Here is a 20,746-nt window from a genome sequence, read left to right as displayed (position 1 = left end):
TCCGCAGGTTCTGCTGATGTGCCGCGAATACAACGTGCCCACGCATCATTTGTTCATCGATTTCAAATCGGCGTATGACACAATCGATCGAAATAAGCTAACACGATTAGTTAAAGCGACGATGGATCGAGTGTTGTGCATTGTTCGAGTATCAGGGACGCTCTCGAGTCCCTTTGAATCTCGAAGAGGGTTACGGAAATATGATGGTCTATCGTGCCTGCTGTTCAACATTGCGTTAGAAGGTGTAATAAGGAGAGCGGGGTGATCTTCAGGAAGTCTGTCCAGCTTCTTGACATCGCCGACGACATTAACATAATGGCACGGAGCTTTGAGGCGATGTCGGAAACGCCATAGCCATCAACGTTTCGAAGACAAAATACATGAGAGAAAGAGGTTCTAGAGACGACAATGTGAACATCCATTCCCGAGTTCGGATTGACGGTGACGAAATCGAGATTAGCTTGTAAAAACTTTTCTATTGTATGTGGTAAAAACCCCCGGACCAATGAAGAAAAAGATTCAAGATCCGCTCTTGAAGATAATTCTCGAGTCTAAGCCCCCAAAAAATAATTGTTGGAAGTTAAATTTTGAATTCAACGGATTATTTTGTTGGCCAGTCTAGTACTTGATCCGATCCGTTCTTTGCGGCAGAATTTGTCCAGTATACTTGTCAGGCCGGATTCAATCCAAAGAATCTCATTGTTTTGCAGGTACTCCTTCGAAGTGCGATAAGCATGCAAGTCTGGTACTCGCTGCGAAAACGCAAACCATTCGCCAAAAGAGGGCAAATATTTGCTCTACCACATAATGAAGTAGCTGCGTGGTATGCACAAATGAACGGTCAAAACACTCGTGGTTTAGTGAAACAATTGTATGATATCACTGAAATGAGTGAGTGTTCATTTTATGCTATGTACATATGTCTGTGCTGTGATATCGAAGCAGTGAAGGGCGGAATCATTGGTCTGCTACAAGTTTGCACTGAAAACATGAACACATCAAATTTTAGAAAATATAATCACATTTCATGTATAGACCAAGCATTCTAGTTATATTTTGCCATTATTGTACGCATTCAAATATAGCGACTGCGGTGGTCTTAATCATATATAGAAACAAGAATCGAAAACAATTTTATATATGGACAAGATGCGTTTTTGCAACGGTTTTTCAAGTGGCAGTGTATTCATTCTTAAATAGGCATTGTAGTATGTACCTATTAGTAGAATCAAAATACTATAGGCTGAGGGGAAATGAATCACGTGATGGGGAAATGAATTGATCGAACGTAAATAATAAACTTTCGTTGTGTAATTTAGTAACAAATAAGATCTACCTACCTACACATTCGCCTCAAACATTAAATTCAGGCGCACAAAGCAAAATGAATCAACGCTGCTGATGATGATTAGAGCGAAAGAGACAACTAATACAGTAGGATTCCGTTTTTGGCAACAATTTTTTTTTTTTTCAGTTGCCAAAACCGAAACCGTGCCAAAAATGGAACCTAATTTTTTAAGTTTAGATTTTCAATTTACGATTTCAAAAATGTCTCAAGGATTTTTAATCATATGTGAAATGGATTGAGATGAAAGAAAAAATAAGCAATTTCAATTTTTTTCATGTTTTTATCAAATTCAGACGTCGTACGGTGGGGCAGAATGATACTTTCGACGCTCAAAACCTCTAGCGCCTTTGGTGTATATCCTGGAGGATTAGTGTCATTAGCAAAGTTTCTTAGATGGAAATGATAAGTATTTTGACAACTTTGGTTTTGATCTAGATAAGTAGAAACTGATCTAGATCAGTTCAATCTTTTGACAGAGGTGTTCTATCAAAAAACTTTCTTCGGCAAAGTTGTTTGTTTGATATTTTTAACACATGTACTGAAGATATTTATACTTTATAACTTATGTAGATGGCGCTACATGTAATTTAAAAAAAGTACTCGAGAAAATGAATTTTAACATTTGTAATGAAAAATATATCTCGAAATAAAGAGCGAGTAAATTGCCCATAAAAGCATAAGAGTCCCATATGAATTTTTGTAGAAAATGAGTTATCTGTTGGATTGTATTCCGTACCTCCACTGATTCACAACGCACAAATAAGATTACCAGGTTTGTTAATAAAATATCGAAAAAATACCAAAACATGGTTGTCCTATCCATAAGGCTCAATGAAAATGTAAATCTTGAACAGCATTTTTCTCGGCTTGCTAGAGATGGTTCTCTTATGCTTTTATGGGCAGTAAAGGCGCTATTACCTTAGCTCATTAGTCAATGCAGGGCTAAATACCTCTGAAACCAAAGGAGTGACATTAACCCTCTTAGCAAAGTCACGCCCAACGATTTATCAAACCCCCATCAATTTGAAACGGTTGTGTACGGTTGTCCAAGTTTCTTCCTTATTCAAGGTTCAAAATAATCCGTTGATTAAATTCTTCATTAAATGAATAATTTGATTGCTGTATAATTTTGAATCATCTTTGTACGCTGCAGTTAGCCTGGCCGCTTTAATGCTTGTTTCATATTCCATTTGTGCCACAAACATTAATAATGACAAGAAAAATTGTGGACTAACGTCTGCAATTTTTCAGGATCCCTACATGTATTGGCTGAGTATTAGGGTGGGGCAAAATGATCGTTTTTTCAGCACAGCACTTTTTTGGTTCCTTTCGGGGTCCCAAACAACTGTGCAAAATTTGGGGTCGATTTGTGTTGACCCGGCGTAGCGCATTGCGTTTGAAATTTGTATGGACTACAATTATTCCTGCAGTGTTCCAACAAATAGACAGAAGTATACTCCAGGATATGCTGAACAACTTTGCCGAAGGATGTATGGTGTTAGAATGTCTCTAAGCTATGTTATAGCTGTTCAAAGTTCGATACATCGAATTAAATGCCAAAAATCATTTTTATTGCCAACACTGCGGGCGTACCAATGGTATTTCATATAGCATTCCAAAATAACATTATATATTTTAGTTTTACCACATTGGTATGTTTGGATGAATTATTCAAAAGCCTTAGATCAATTTCATGAGCGTAAGTAGTTGAGCAATATGGCGTAGTGAGGGGTGAGGGGGGATGGGGGGACTGTAATATGTAGAAATTCGAACTGAAATGTTGTCGAGTTGGAATGTTCAGATGAATTATTTCAAAACAATTACACAATGTCCTACGCATAATAGTAACGATGAAATAAACATACTGTATCCCTTTGCCTTGACTTTTGTCGTTACAGACTGGATCAACTGATGTCGAGTTGATATATCAGAGGATTATATTTCGGTTTAATACGCATTATGATTTGATAGCATGCTCATTTCTATGCTGTTCGATCACGAGGCGTGAAGCTAATTTCTGGATTTGAACATGAAATCCACCAGATCCCTACAACAATTTTTGCTTCAGGTGATCGAACAGCATCGAAATGAGCATCCCATTAAATCATAGTGCCTATTAAACTGAAATATAATCAATGCAATCCTCTGACATATCAACTCGACATCAGTTGATTCAGTCTGTAACGTAACTTCTATTGATAAAAGTCAAGGCAAAGGGATACAGTATGTTTTATTTCATCGTTACTATTATGCGTAGGACATTGTGTAATTGTTTTGAAATAATTCATCTGAACATTCCAACTCACCAACATTTCAGTTCATAATTTCTACATATTAAATTCCCGTACCCATCCCCCCTCACCCCTCACTACGCCCTATTGCTCAACTACCTACGCTCATGAAATTGAGCTAAGGCTTTTGAATAAATCATCCAAACATACCAATATGGTAAAACTAAAATATATAATATTATTTTGGAATGCTATATGAAACACCATTTTTATTGCCAACACGCAGTGTTGGCAATAAAAATGATTTTTGGCATTTAATTCGATGTGTCGAACTTTGAACAGCTATAATTTGGCTTAGAGACATTCTAACACCATACATCCTTCGGCAAAGTTGTTCAGCATATCCTGGACTATACTTCTGTCTATTTGTTGGAACACTAGAGGAATAATTGTAGTCTGTAGAATTAAAAATGCAAAAATGTAGGTTTCCCTTACTAATCTCCATACAAATTTCAAACGCAATGCGCTACGCCGAGTCAACACCAATCGACCCCAAATTTTGCACAGTTGTTTGGGACCCCGAAAGGAACCAAAAAAGTGCTGTGCTCGGTTGATGTGGCTATGATTACGTTTTTCCATGTAACAATGCCCCACCCTACTGAGTATGTGTAGACTAGACTAGAAAAATATATCTAGAAAAAAATGTTTTATGCCTAAATCTTCGAAAATATGCAAAAATAAAAAAAAGCTTCAAAGTGTGATAAACGATATCATGACATTCGCTCCTGGGATTGTTATCTTTTCTTTCGAGAATGTTAATGAACAATTTTGTTTAAAAAACATAGCTCTTTTTAAAAAATAAATAAATTTTAATAAAAATAAATAAATTTTATTCTCTTTAACTAACCAATCGTCGATCTTCTAGATGGAATTGATTGATTGAAAATCAAATTGCAATGTTTGAAGATAATTAGGTTTAAAGAAAACCTGCATGAATCACTTGCAACTATCCAAACAAAAGGGATTGAAACATCAGTGCTACGGTGAAAATGTTCTCCAATAAAAGTTCCAAAAATCTCTAGAACAATGCATTTGCGAGAAATTAACACATCAAAAGATAATATAAGTAACCCTATTTTTCAAGAGTCACCCTACCTTAAATCATTAAAAATAAATCATAACAAATTAACCATTATAAATAGCCTTGTTTATTCAGCAAACTTGCTTCAATTCATTTGTGTTATTATATTGTAGGGAATAAAGCTGGTAAACTTCACGCATCTAAACAGTCGATACTTTGAACACCCCAACCACAAGAACCACTCTAATTCCATCCATTTAAAAAAAATCTTCAAAAAAAATAACAAATTTACCAAAGACATCATAAAGCTAAATCAAACTATTTGGGGTTATCAGTTTTGTATTCCAAAATACGGCTTTGGGACGCACCATGGTCAGCTTTCGACATGTACTGAAAATTTAGTGCCAAACTTTGTAATAATCGAAAAAGAAAGAGGCTCGAAAAGTTACTAAGGTTCTATGGAAAATTTTCTTCAGAAATAGTCTTATTATTCAGTGTAGCACATTCTCTTGTATTTGACTCCTACACTGCACAGACTCTGGGTCTTACTATAAAAATTGATTCCGTCAGACACTAGTTACACTGTTACCAGTTATATTATTTATTTATTTATTTATTTATTTATGCAAAACATATACATGACGTAAGACTACCGCCTTTTAAATTTGTCATTAACGAAAACTCAATGGAACATTAACACAACTTATGAACTAGTTTGTTAAATCTTATCTATTAAAATATACTAAGCAGCCTTTTTTCAACATTGCTTCCGAAGATGTACGTTTCAAATCAGGTGGTAACGAGTTCCAAAACACCACACCCCGCACGAAAAATGTCCTTCCATAATTCGCTGTATTGTGTGTAGGGACTACTAAATTCCCCGTTCTGTTGCTTTGAAAAAAGGTAAGTTTTGCGAAGAGGTAGTTTGGCGACCTATGATGAACGATTTTATGCATAAATAGACACGATCTCATCTGGTAGAAATTGGCAAAGGGGCATCCAAGAAGATTTTTCTGCAAATGACGAACGGATGTGCGTCGATTTATGCTATACACATAACGTGCGCAATCGTTGAGAGCGACCTCCAGCTTAGACATCATTGCTACGCTCATGTTCATATGAATTACATCTCCGAAAATAAAATGCGGTAGAACAAGGGTTTTGAAGAGATTCAATTTGATATGCTCGGGAAAACCAAAAGTTGTTGATCTTAGAGTACGCAGACAAGCATACACCTTTCCACACTGTACCGCAATAGTTTTGTCCCATCCAAGATTCATCTGAAAAAAGAGTCCAAGATTGCTAGCATGATCAGTGACCTCGATGCGACTTTGCTCGATAACGATTTCAGGTAGTGATGAAGTGTCTCGGCGATTTGCTCCAAACGAAACAATTTTAGTCTTCGAAATGTTGAGATGTAGTGAGTTTTCTTTGGCCCATCGCACTACAGCATGCAAATCTTCCATCAATAGTGCGAAAAGTTCCGCTAACGTCATTCCCGGTTGAATGCAGATCAGTTGGACATCATCAGCAAACATCTGGATACGGCAGTTCTTTAAAATATCAGGAAGGTCATCAATGTACATCGAGAAAAGAATCGGCCCAAGAACCGAGCCTTGCGGGACGCCTGAGGTAACTGGTACATTTGTTGAAGCCATACCTCTGCACGCTACAAATTGCATTCTTCCAGCTAAATACGATCGTATCAATTCAACGGCATGTAGATTGAATCCAAAACGCAGGCGAAGCTTATGTAATAACCGTTGATGCGAAATTGTATCAAAAGCTTTTGAGAAATCCAACAACAAGAGAAGTGCTCTGTTCTTACTGTCCACAGCGATCGCAATGTCATCGTAAACTCTGAGTAAAGCAGTTTTTACACTTTGTCCTTGCCGAAAACCAGCTTGTTTGTCCGTGAGCAAGTTGTTGCGATTGAGATGATCAACAATTTGGGATTTCAATAATTTCTCCATTACTTTTGACAGACCACATAGAAGGCTTATTGGCCTTAGGGTGTCCAGCGACGTTAAATGTCTTTTCTTCCGCAACGGTATAACCTTTGCCCTTTTCCAGATGCATGGGAAAGACGACGACAAAATAATTCTATTAAAAACCCATGTGATATGGTTGATGATAAGCGGAGTGATTATTTTCAGGAACTTCCATGGTAGTTGATCCGACCCTACAGAATTTGATGTAATTTCTAACATTGCATTAACAACTTCGTATTGCTGAACTTCACGAAACGAAAAATTGTTTGAATGACCGGCTTGCTGCACATCACTCAGAGTACCACTATCACTTGTTTGAGCAAAATGTGATGCAAACGTGTTATTCACAAGGTCTGGGTCAAAGTCACACTCGTTTTCTCGATTGAGCTTCCCGAGGCCAAATGTTTTTAACTGTTTCCAAACCAAACTTGTAGAACTTGTGAAGTCGAAGCGCCTATTGCAGTAATCCGATTTTGCTCGTCGAATGAGAGTAGTAACACGATTTCGTAGCGACTTGTAAATCAGCTTCAAATGCTCCTTTTGACCAACATCCCTAGCATTTTTCCAATCTCTGTATGCCATGTCCCTTTCTACAATTTTACTACGAATTTCTCCGTTAAACCATGCATTGTGATACCTGCGCTGTTTGACAACTCGCAATGGTATAAAAGAATCGTGGATATCTCTAACTTTTCTATTGAAAAACTCCACCATATGATCCGTTTCAGTTAGAGAGTAAAATTGCTCCCAGGGGATTTGTTCAATTCCTGTACGCAGTGCCTCAGCATCGAAGTTTGAATAGTCGCGATAAGTTCTTGGTTGTTGTAGTCGACGAATGTTAAAATCAAGCGAAGCAAATAGCAGATCATGTCTGGATAATCCTGGGGCACTAACTTGGTTGAAAACAAGCACACGATCAGGCTGATTTGTCACAAACAGATCAAGCATCGAACACCCATCGTCGTGGAAAAAGGTGGGTTCTGACCCGATGACCCGCATAGAAAAAGTCTCAAAAACTGCATTCAAATTATCACGCCTTCTTCCATTTTGCTTCCAATCCGTGTTCAAATCACCAACAATGACGATATGCTCGTACGAAGATAGCAGATTAGACAACTCAGTCAACAACAAAGGGGCAGGGTCAGAGCCCGGTGGATTGTACACCGCAATCAATAGGATATTGATATCATCTACTTTCACTTCAACAGCAATGCACTCAGTTAAGGAGCTGGAGCTCATGGATACGACAGAAGCATACACTTGTTTGTTCTGAATTCCTTCCTTGATGTATAGCACTATTCCTCCACCTCTTCTGTACAAACGGTCATTTCGTAACATACTGTAGCCAGGAATTGTCACAGCTTGATCAGGAATAGACTCATTCAACCACGATTCAGTAAAGCATGCAACTGTTACTTTCGATGCCTCTAACATGTGTTTGATCTCATCGAATTTTGTGAACTGGCGGGCACAAAGGCTTTGTACATTTGCGTGACAAATATTCAGTTTGTTGAATTTCAGAGCTGACTCCATCACTGCTCTCGAGATTGTGAGATGCGGAAGTGTGTTGTTTACAGGATCAGGCATTACGTTTTGAAGGAGAAGCAATGGACATTTTTGAGCTGCTTATCTAAACTACTAGGTACATTTTCACATAAACTATCCATTTCCAATACATTAATATAAACATTTTCGCACAAACATAAAGTGCACATATACAATTCAGATTTGTTCAAGTTGATCAACTGATAAAATGGCCAATGATGGCCCTTCAGGTACTTTCTTCACATACACGATACCAAGTTTCGTAGATACAGCAGCCAATTTTCTCTCCCGGCGTAGTTGAAGTGCGGCACGTTTAATCATTCTAGCTTGCACAGTGAGGTTCTCGTTGATGTAAATTCGACGATCCAAATCCATCCCGATGTGTACGAGGTTCAAATCTCGTTTCAGCATGTATTTCGCATAAAATTCGTCTCTGAGGCAAGCCATCGAAAATTGCAGGAGAATAAAACATCGGTCACCAGCAGCCAAGTTGCCAGAGCGTAAGCGTTTACACTCAATGTTGACAAGTTTACCTGTATCAAAACTGATAGCTTTTGCAATATTTTCCAGATGACTGCGAAGATTTTCACTGTTGAGATATGGTATGCCAGTAATGATCAATTCCGTCCTATTCTCAAGCCGATGGACATTTTCTACTGTCGAGTCAACCAAGGATTTGACCGCCTTAATATCTGTTTTGAAAGACTGTAACTCAGATGAACAGTTTGACTTCAAATCGTCGATATCAGCCTTAACTGTATTGATTTGCTTTTGGAGATCTTGTTTTATATCGTCTAGTTTGGCATTTAAGTCAGCTTTCATGGAGTCAATTTTTGCGTTAGTTTCATCGAATCGCTTGGTTAACATCTGCATAGCAATTTCCAAGGTAATTCCAACGGCACCGTCTGCTTCGGTCTCCTTCCTCATCACCGAAGTACTACCAGTATTGTTTCTAAGCCGCTTCGTGTTACGTTAATCTCCAGACATCATCACAACAGTTGATTGACACCACACAACACAGTTGTAATAGTCACCGAGTGTAAGTAGTTGTATGGAACAAACGATCGCCAACACAGAAGACCACTTGCAAATGGCGCCAATTACTCGTTTCTGCTACTTTTAATGATTCATGAAAACTCACAGATGGGCAATTTTTGTTTCAAGATAACACACGACGGACATCCAGTTAAGTTTAATAAACGAATGAAAGGTTCTACTTCATACTTAAAAACCAACGGTGTGCACTTATTGCTGTTTGATGCTATAGCGACTATTAGCTACGTTTTACCTTTGGCATGGTTGCCACAAATAATACATTTCTATACTTATTGTGATAATTAAACACAACACGTATAGTGTAAAATTTAATTAACCCTTAAATGCATTACGCTGTTTTAAAACAACATTGCGAAAACCATCTCAAAATTATCACAGTAATATATTGAAGCTATGAGAAAATTTTAACAAAATTTAAAAAAATGATTTGCCCCTTTGAGGGTTATTATGACTCCCATGTTTGGAAATAAATACAAATGTGATGTCAATTGATACAGAAAATATCTATTGCACATTTTTAAAAGACCTATTATGTACAACAAGAATGTTGCCAAAAACGGAACCCATTTGTTGCCAAAATCGGAGTGCGCCAAAATGGGAGCATGCCAAAAATGGAACGTGCCAAAAACGGAATCTTACTGTACCACGACTTTATGTTAACCGTGTTTGCAAATGGAGCTCGCATGGACAAACTATTTTGTGTACGAATAATTATACATAAAAGTGTGCTGGAAACGAGCACAACACAAAAGATAGCATAGTGTTTGAACGGAGAAGCTCAGTCGCATTCACTGGGTAACGTACCTCCACAGGCAGTGTAACGGACTTCTAACTCAGCTACACTAGCTGTGAAAACACACAGCGCAGTGATCTGCTTCGCCTGCCGTTCAACAGGCAACTGAGCTGGCTAGGCGAAATCCGTCCGTTTAAATAGTCCATGATGACGTCATTCATAGAAGTGTAGCGCACTAGGTACACAAATCTGTCGTGCTGGACTAGGGAAGCGCTATCTTCTGTGTGTAAATGCGCGATATTTTGACTAGGTTGTTCATTATTTAAATTTGTAATGCCATGATATCAAAAATCTTTGGGTTTATCTATTGGAATCTATTCTTAGAAGTATTTGGGGGCGATTTGCGCAAAAAATTTTAAAATTTATCGTGCGACGGCTGAATTATATGCGTTTAAAATTGGACCACTTTTCGTTACATACCATTTTTGTAGAATTTGCAACGTGCACCCCTATATCGAAAACAAAGACGTAGTCCTACGTCAAAATTCACAAGCTCTTCTTTTTCACCCTATCGAGATCCTCTTCTTATATATCATGATCAGGGCTATTTAGACCCCGAATTTGAAATCAGCGACCCAAAATTGGCCTAGAAAAAATAATTTGGAAATATTTGAACGCATTATTTAATTTTTTCCTACTTTTATATGAAGTGGAATCACTGTGCGGGGGGGGGAGAGGTCGGAAATCGCTGAAAAAAGCTACGTCATTTGTATACGGCCCCTTATAGCATTTAATATATTTTTCCTCATATTTTCTCATAGTACCTATGTCAAAAACTTCAAGCGAAGTGGACGGGAATCCAAAATTGTTCAAATGATGTGAAATTTGGTATCTGAGCTAACTTTGACATTTGTCATAATATGAAAGGGGGAGACTTCGAGAATTGAAAAAAAAAATTTTAGCGATGCCCTAATAGACAATGACACGATTGACGTAAAGCTACATAACCTGGCACCGCATACTAATGCTAGCGTTATCAAACAGCGCATTTCGATATACGGAAAAGTGCATACCGTTAACGAAGATACTTATTCCCAAGTCTACATAACGGTGTTCGTGCCGACAAAGTCTATCCCATCTTTCTTGACCATCTAATGTCTAAAATTTAAATCAAGCGAACATGTTGCATATAGTAAGCGAACATTGGTCTCGTCTCGAAGCTCAATGCAGTTGGGGTAAATTGGTGGAATTCTCTTTTCTTCGTTTCTATCAGGCATATAGCGCTGCCTCTCGTTGTGTACCTCAAGTTATGTGAAACATATTTTCCAATGTTGCAAAACATCCTATACATACACAATATCGCTACATATTGTGTTTTTGAGCATGTTACGTAAATTTTCTAAATTTTAAACATTTTGTGTTCTTTAAGGAGATTTCCAATCTATTCCCCGAATGATTATATTTTTCGATAGTGCGTGAAAAGAGCTTTTGGTCTCCATATAGATATTACACATAGCCACAAACGTAAAAAATATTTTAAAATCATATTCTATGAAATATGAGGTTGGGGTAAGGTGGCGCTACTATTTACAACTCAAAAATAGTCATCAAATGGTTTCATTCTTGGAACACACCCCAAATAAAGTGAATCTGAACGCATGTCACATTTATGCACTGAATTATAAGGAAACTAATTGCGGAAATATAAATTTAGCTGTTGATGTTTTATCGGGTGGCTTCAGTTAATCACAAAATCAATAGGTATAAACGAACGAAGCAGATGCTAATATCATCCTACTATACGTTTCGACTAGGTTATAAGGTTACGCTCCTTGAGTTGTTCATCAGTCGCCCCAAGATTGAGTATTATCGACACCTGAATTATACCATATTGTATTCCGTACACCATCATTCGAACTCATCCCTGTATAATCAATACATGCGTATTTTCGACCTATCAACCTGTTCGAGCTTCCTTCAACGACCATTATGGCACAGAGTGAATCTTTTGTGGCTGTCACTTGGCTGTATAGAAGGGAGAATTCGATAATCTCCACAATCGCACCCAGTCTGCCACTGCAGCATCGCAACTTACCACATAACCGACCTCGTCACCGGTCCCAGTTTCATAGGATTCTACCGAGTTTATAAGACACTATTTCATATTCGATGACCCAACGTTCATCCCATTTGTCGTTGTCCCTGGGAAATCGAAGACAGGCAATAAAATAAGCACATCCTTTCCGGCGGGATCCGATTCCTGCTGAATGCTCGCCCAGGCAGCTTTTATTGTGCCGCGTCCGACACTGAGGACCCAAAAAGCGACGTTTCATGAGAATGGCAGAGAAATGGGAAGCATTCATCAATTTTTATGAGTCTTTCATTCTGATACTGCAACAGCCAGCAGATGGAAGCGGCCATATCGGAACATCATCATGACTGGCGGAATTGGTGGTCTTCGAACATCAGGAAAACAGTTTTCGGTTCCCTATAAAGTGGATTAAGGGATAAAAGAAATACATTTCAATTCTATTGCTAATGAATCATCCGACGTGGTTCCGACGGATCATTATTTCAGATGGTATTGGAATGTAAGTAAGAAGGTCAGCCTGATAGCGGTTCTTTGTCCGTGATATCACTTCTCGGATAAAGGAAATCGTTTTCTATTGTAAAAGAATGCGGCAATTTACTTAGTGCTCAGCTCATGCTCTATCCGTTTGTATGGTGCTGCAAATTGGTTCGCCATTCAGAAGCAATCCAGAAGAGATAGCTTGGACTATTGTACACGATAAGGTAAACAAACCAAACGAAACAGGTAAATATGGTGTGACCAAGTCAAGCGTTGAAAAACCGCGAATTCCCACAGTCATACGCATCCGGAGCCATGAGTGTTGAGTAGAGTGGCTTGAAAAATGGTGCTGTATCGTAAGTAGGTATGCAAATCAAAACACATTGGGATATTTCCAATTTCTGACGTTAAATTTTATGTTATGTAAGATAATCAGTGGCGAATCCAGGGGGCTAGACCCCCTCCGAAAATTTTTAACTTCTTGAGAAATTTTAAAATAGTTTCCGTTTTAAATTCCAAATCATTCCAAACCAGATTCTATCACCAAAACTGATTTATAATTAAATGAGGGTATTACATATTACGTATTATTCAATGAACACTTGAAAATTAATGTCACGGTAAAGATGGATACGTCCAGGCCCGTAGCCAGGATTTTGTTTCGGGAGGGGCTTAAAAATTATTGCATAAATGTATTAATTCTGATGACTTGAAACAATCACTGGAAACTGAACGTAATTATGAAAAGTTCTTAGTAAAAACAATTCCAAAAATAAGACAATAGACACTAAAAACTCTAATAATATGTTGCCTGTTACAAGAAAGGCTATAGTGCATCGACGAATTTAATTTGATTATTTTTGATTTACAAGTTAGAAATTTCTCTAGTTACAAAAATGAATAGTCAAGAGCTCAAAGTATTAAGGGCTGCTTGAAAATGCTACGCTGCATGCTACGCTGCTTGAAAATGCTACACATTCGATACACCTTTACAATTTGTAGAAGACGCTAAATTGGAATGAGTAGAAAAATATCCAAAAACCCGTCTCATGAAACTTTACACGCATTTGCTAATCAGAAGAACGAAACCAACGTCAAGGTTGTCCCCATGAGTAGGAATATATCAGTGTGAAATCAAAGTTTACCGTTGCAAAGAATGTCCGAACAAAGTGAATGTCGAAATTTGCTTCAAATCTTCTGATAAGGCAGGCGATTTGTAGATGCAGAAAATAGGTTCAACTCCTACTCTCATGATCAGGTTTCTTTCTACTATTACTAGCTCTTTGACTTCATCCGAAGTTTGCGTTAACTCGACTTTATGAAATTTTCAATTTAAATGATACTGATCATGTCGTAATCAAAACAATCCTGAAAAAAACACATGTTTTTTTCATTTGACTCTCATAGGTAATGGGTTAAAGACTATCTTCGACAACATTATCAGGCAACTCAGAATAACTATCTTTTTATCTATTTAAGTTGATTCTTTTTAGGTACTTTTTATATCATTGTACTTATGAATTAAAAATATCGTAGACTGATTTTCCTAGATCCCTAAAACTATAGTAAAAGTCAAAATGTAAAGTGAGTGCAAAAACTACTGATTTCACTACAAAGCAAGAATGCCTTAGCTCTATTGACTTTTGACAATCTTGCAAAACCGTTGTAACTTGAGAAGATTACCTAGATTAAGTAAATATTATATTTGAACATTTTGGTTTTATTTATTTATTTGAAGGTTTTATTTCGGAATTCGTGGGGTTTTGGACAATGTCAAATATATATTTCAATGATTTAATCTACTAATGGAAACTACCCAGAATTTAATCTACTGAGCGAAACTGCTCAGAATCTATTCACAAATCGAAAGAAAATTACTTAGCACTGATTACTCAATGCTTCTAATTTACATAAAATTTGGTAAATATATCATTGATTACACCACCAAAATAACTAGAGACTATAAACATAGATAATAATTTCAGCATCACTTGCTTCCGACACATGGAAGAGAACACATCGCACTTGCACCTAATTTGCCGAGGCTTTCTTTTAGAGTTGTCTGTTTTAAATTACAGCAAATTATCCGTTTCCTGTAAAACTTTTGCAAAACTCTTTGCCAATTCATTAAACAAATATGAACACTAATCTGTTTAGTAATAGGTTTGTTTGTGAATAAAAATAATTAGCTCTTGATTTTTTTCAATCATCATCAAGATTGGAAGAGATGTATGATTTCTTGAAGAAAGTTGTAATGTTTGTCTGATTACATGTTTGTTTTATCACTATTTGGGAAAAAGTTTCAATTAAAGTTGTTGCACCTAACGCAACGAAGACGAAATGAGAAGATCAGAGCGCAATTCGGAAAGAACTCGTGTTGAGTGTATAGTAAAGATAGAAGAGTGATCTTGAGTCGATTTAGATTGGTTGATTTTTTCCTCTCTTTGCTCTCTTATTTAAGATTATCTCTCTCATTTTATTCCATGACGAGCAAAAACGGAACGAAAGACTGTCACATACTTAAGACATGAAATCGAAACTGTTATCCCAACTTATTGACTTATAGATTCAATCAGTCCCAACATTTTAGTCCCTCTTCGTGATTGCCTATTATTTTACCACTTTTTGCCCGGTCCACTTTTAAAAGTATTTTTTTTGCACGTTTGTCGAAGATATCACGGATTTACGGATTAACAGTGTATTAGTACGGAACGAATTACTCGTAACAATGAAATGAAGCGTTAATAAAAATGGTATTGCGTTAAAATGACGCGAAATGAAAATTTTATTCTCGGCTCAATCGTTCTCAGATAAATTGAAATACTTTTTGTGTAGCGCAGAGTAGTGTACAGAGAACAGAGTGTACAGTGTGCACTGACCTAATACAGAAATTCAAAATTGTGTGCAATTCAAAAACTTATCATTTAAAAATAACAAACTGGGTCGTGGGTCTTTTATATATTTCCTTATGTAAACAATAAAAATAATATAACGAGTTTATGTGGTTATCCTACAGATCTCGCGCAAGCGCTTAGCCATTGCACGTGAAAACCTGTTTACGAGGCGAGGAAATATTTTTTTCCTCACCAACTATGTCTTGGGGGGAGTAGTTCATTTCTATCTCGCTATTGTACATTTCCGTGTCATCATCGTAGTTGCTGCCTTTATGTTCGCGAATATCTTTCTTGCTTTTCGCCCTCAATAATTGCCCTTCCAAATAGATTCCATTTCTCCCAAATGTGACATTAATCTGCGAGTAAGCGGTATCCGATCTTGTAGCGGAACATTCATTTTCTCATAGTCCTTATACAGAAGGATCTTAATTATAGCATTGTCACACACAACCTTGTGCTTTAAGTTGTGCGAAATGAATGGTTTCGTCTGCACTAATTTGTTGAGCGCTAAATGCCTGCCATGGTAGAACTGGATAGAGCCGGTTTCCGAAAGTCTAATCTCTATTTACACCTTCAGGATGCGAATGATCAATAATTTTATAATCACCGCATTTGGCTGGAGCACCAATTCTTGCTTCTGCTAATCACTAATCTCGACACATTATTACAGCTACAATTAAAGTAACAGTCTCTTGTATTCTTCAGACAAGGCACACAATATAAAAGTTACTTTTTTGTTGTTCGCTTCGCACTGGCTCGAGCAAAAGCATAAAGCACACTGAATTTAGTGACCATTGCCTTCGGTGGTTAGAAATAGCCTTCTTTAACTTTTTCTCAATAATTTGTTCAAACCAAATAAGCAACAAGTTTTGTTAAAAGTCACCGGTTTTTTAAATTTATTTTTGAAAAATTTCGGGGGGGGCTTTAGCCCCCTAGCCCCCCCTCTGGCTACGTGCCTGGATACGTCTACCTTTATCAGGACACATGATAGTGAACTCGGGTGATTCGTAGTTATTCTGCCTAAGCTCGACCCTCATTATCAGAAGGCAAAAATTAAGCCCGCACGATATTAAGCCTGTTCTAGTGACCCTGCCACTTCTAGTTTTCCGATCTGTTTACTTCACATCCTTGCTCTCACTTGAGTACTATGGCTCTAAGTTTCATAACTTTCCCTACCCAGTAATCTCTAGCTAATTGAATGTCGTTAAAACGTAAAAAAGAAAATGTGACTAACATAGTCGAAATAAAAAGGAAAAAAAACTTGAAAATTAAAATTTCGGATCCAATCCGAAATTTTTTTCTGGATCCGCTCTTGAAGATAATTCTCGAGTCTAAGCTCCCAAAAAATAATTGTTGGAAGTTAAATTTTGAATTCAACGGATTATTTTGTTGGCCAGTCTAGTGCTTGCTCCGATCCGTTCTTTGCGGCAGAATTTGCCCAGTATACTTGTCAGCTCGGATTCAATCCAAAGAATCTCATTGTTTTGCAGGTACTCCTTCGAAGTGCGATAAGCATGCAAGTCTGGTACTCGCTGAGAAAACGCAAACCATTCGCCAAAAGAGGGCAAATATTTGCTGTACCACATAATGAAGTAGCTGCGTGGTATGCACAAGTGAACGGTTAAAACACCCATGGTTTAGTGAAACAATTGTATGATGTCACTGAAATGAGTGAGTGTGAAGTTCATTTTATGCTATGTACATATGTCTGTGCTGTGATATCGAAGCAGTGAAGGGCGGAATCGTTGGTCTGCTACAAGTTTGCACTGAAAACATGAACACTAGGCTGTTCCAAAAAATCGATGTTTGAAAAGTCCTGGTGCTGAGTCCTAGAACTTCATAGCTTAATCAAGAATTAGGAATCAGAATATATTGCCTCAAGGTGGTATGTAGAGGTTTTGTGCCTTACCGTGTCTTATCACCATTTCCTGAGCGGAAAACAAGGAGAAGGAGTAAGGAAGTAGAATTGGAAGGGTGGGAAAGTTAATAGCACAAAAACAAACAGCAGGTATGTTAAAAACGCCTGCGAGAAAGCCTAGAGCTCTTTACCGCATTGGATAATGATCTTTAATATTTGTCTTAGTTGTAGTCGCCCAATCATGGTATCGTCTAATCAAGGACAGCCGAAATCGTAACTGCGTTGCTGCTGGGCAGTTGCATATCAGATGATAAGCGATTCCGTAGTAGAATTCACAAAGATCACATGAAAATCACTTACTGCGCTGAATAGTTGCCAAGTGAAAATTAAGTTTGCAGTGGCCGGTGAAAACCCTGGCCGTGTGGTGTCCGGGCTAAAATCTTTTTGCACTATTTCAGCAAAGAATACTTGCTCCCATGTCGTAAGAAGCGACTAATAACATGCTAGGTGTTCTTAGGTATTGCTCCGTACCGAAGACTTAACCTGAACGGACCATAAGGTTTTGCATCATAGCTTGTATCCATTCTGAATTGAGTGAATCGCTGATATATAGTAACCTTTTATGATTCGCTATTCCCGATTTTGTACCAACGTTATAGGTTTCTTTTGGTACAATAGCCATAAAGGATGAAGTAACAGTATAGATTAATATACCGGATCTTCCATGCCAAGGTAAAACTTTCAAAGCTTTGGTTTGAAAACCCTATTTAAAAAACAAACTTTCATGTAGGAAATTTATTGAATTGGCCTAAGATGAAGCTGTCGGACTGCACAATTTTTTTTTGTATAGCAAGCGAACTGTAGATGTGTCAAAATAAGCCAGTTTATTTTATTAAATCTGGAACCGTCTACCGACAAATATACATTGACATATACCTCCAAAAGTGGCTTGATGCCAATTTTTTTGTGCGCTTGCTTTGTAATGCAAACTTTGGAAATGATCATTGAAGTGTTAATAAGAAGCAACACTCCCGATGGTCTGCTGTTCCGAGTTCAAATAACTCGTTTCGAATTCTCGGAAATTGATTGCGAGCGTCCTTCGTACATATTATTAAGATCATATTGTATATAGATGAATAGATACCTCTATTATATTCCACGCGGTTTTGTTATTCTACGTAACGTCCCGCGGAAGAATACTTATTAAAATGCCTATGCGACCGGCATTTATATTTCGACTGGAGGTCGCAAACCTGAAAACTTTGATCTAAAATGAAAAGACAAAGCGCGTTAGCACTTAGCTAAATCACAATATCTACCAAGATATATCCTGATTCATTTTCTTACCTACTAACACCAATCCTATCCTGCGACATTTGTGGATGATGCAGAGAATTCCTCGGTCATAATAGTCACAAGCAAGGATGCAAAATGCCTACCTTTTCTGCGGCTGTATTTTTTCTGCCTACATTCTCATTTCTCTTTTGACGCTGCTGTCGTTCGCTATTGCAGGACGCCCAGTGCTGTACGGCAGTCTGTAAGCAAAGCAGTAACATGACAAAGAAATACTGCCCCCAGTACAGCCACCAGACGCGGGCGGTACAGCTTCTCTTTCCTTATTTTACACTTTTTAATATTTTTAATCTATTCAATATTTTCAATCAAAAACGACTACAATAAATGCGGTTCGTTTACGCCACGACCGGCATCATCGCTTTCGTGTGTGGGGGTCTCCCTTTGACTATGCAGAGAAAAATGTACAAACTTTACTACGCCACACTCTCACCGAGCAGTCGGAGTACAGCAGCAAAACAAAAATGTATTCTACTGCTCCACGGGAAAATGTACTCGGTATGGCTACCGTTCTGGCATGAGCTGTAGTGATGCGTCGCTGTAGCGGGCTGTACGGCTTGTGCAAATGTAAATATACCGAAAAAATGTAGTTTACCAGTACCTTTGGCATCCCTGGTCACAAGTGTTGCACTAACATTCCTTTACATCCCAAAATTGACCTGCATGGGCATGGCCATCTCGTTATTGATCATACTATAATTTTAGTCTCTTTAGTTTGCGCGTTGAGTGTGATGTACTGCTTCCAAGTACCATACAAAAGGTTCAATATGCAATTTCAACAGGCTTTGATCAATCACGGGAAACTCACGGGCGGTCAACTAAGCTAAGCCGGTGAAAGCCCTAGTCAACATGCGGTAGTGGAGTTTCAACAAATGTTGTAGATTTCTCTAATAATTGCGGTTCTCGCATGAAGCCCACGATCGCTCTTTTCTCTTATCCAACTTGTCGTTATTGGCAGGGCGGACTCAGGACCAACAAGGGCAATTGCTGCACCTGCTCTGGCCAATTCGTCATCGTACTCATTACCAGTAATACCGGAATGTCCTGACACCCAGACAAGGTAGATAGTAGAGTGCCCAGAAAAATAATGAATTTTTGAAAACTCAATCGGCCCACCCCTGGGTCGATTCCTAGTCCCACCAGGAGTACTTGTACCAAATTTGAAGCAAATCGAACAAGTCTAGCTACCGGATCAACGTGCCTGAAGTTTGTATGAGATTTTTCGACAATTTACATGGAGAAAACCTACTAACGCGCATTTTCGCCGCTAGTTGTCACTGTATGCATCGTATTATCACTGTAAGTGAAAATAAGAAAGATAATTTAATTGTCTACAACTTTGTCGAAGACTGTTTGTGAATACGGCTTTGTTAAAAGAAGTTATTAAACTTTTAGCGAAATGATGTCTGAGTCAGTTTTGCATGGGGCCTAGCAGCGCTTAGATGTGTATCAGTACTCGATTCCCACAAACTATATATTTTTGTGAAATAATGATTAGATTTAGCTCAATAGTATGCTCAGAAGAATTGTAGTACATAATACGAGTTATGTTTTGGTTGGAAGATTTTAGTTCTACATGTGACTGCATAGGAGGCGCCAACACTAACTTTTTATAGAAGGATATATAGGATATCAAGATGTTCAGAAGAATTATTACAAAATTCCTATTCTACAACTTTGTAGAAGATACCTAATTTCTATCTCTCTTCGTTGAAAAGTTAGCGGTAGCGCTCGTTATGCGGTCACAGATGGAACTAAAATTTTCTAGCCAAAAGATAAATCGTATTATGTACTACAATCCTTCTGAACATGCTAAAGAGCTAAATCTAACCATTATTTCACAAAAGTGTATAGTTCGTGGGAATCGAGTACTGATACACAATCATCCACTGCTAGGCCCCGTGCAAAACTGACTCAGACATCACTTCGTTAAAAGTTTAATAACTTCTTTTAACAAAGTCGGATTGACTAGTAATCTTCTGCAAAGTTGTAGACAATTAAATTATTTATCTTATTTTTACTTACAGTGATAATACGATGCATACAGGGCCACCTAGCGTCGAGAATGCGAGCTAGTGGGTTTTCTC

At 37.8% G+C, this 20,746-nt stretch overlaps 1 long non-coding RNA gene across 1 annotated transcript; it reads left to right on the top strand.

Moving 5' to 3' along the window:
- Positions 1-8,240: 8,240 nt before the first annotated feature.
- LOC131692943 (uncharacterized) lies at positions 8,241-9,430 on the top strand. The gene is made up of 3 exons (XR_009306112.1): positions 8,241-8,696; positions 8,767-9,082; positions 9,180-9,430. It is a non-coding gene; the product is annotated as an uncharacterized LOC131692943 (long non-coding RNA).
- The last annotated feature ends 11,316 nt before the right edge of the window (positions 9,431-20,746 follow it).

The sequence above is a fragment of the Topomyia yanbarensis genome, chromosome 3 (genome assembly GCF_030247195.1).
Source record: "Topomyia yanbarensis strain Yona2022 chromosome 3, ASM3024719v1, whole genome shotgun sequence".
NCBI classification, from domain to species: Eukaryota; Metazoa; Arthropoda; class Insecta; order Diptera; family Culicidae; genus Topomyia; species Topomyia yanbarensis.
This window is presented reverse-complemented; position numbering and strand designations above follow the sequence as displayed.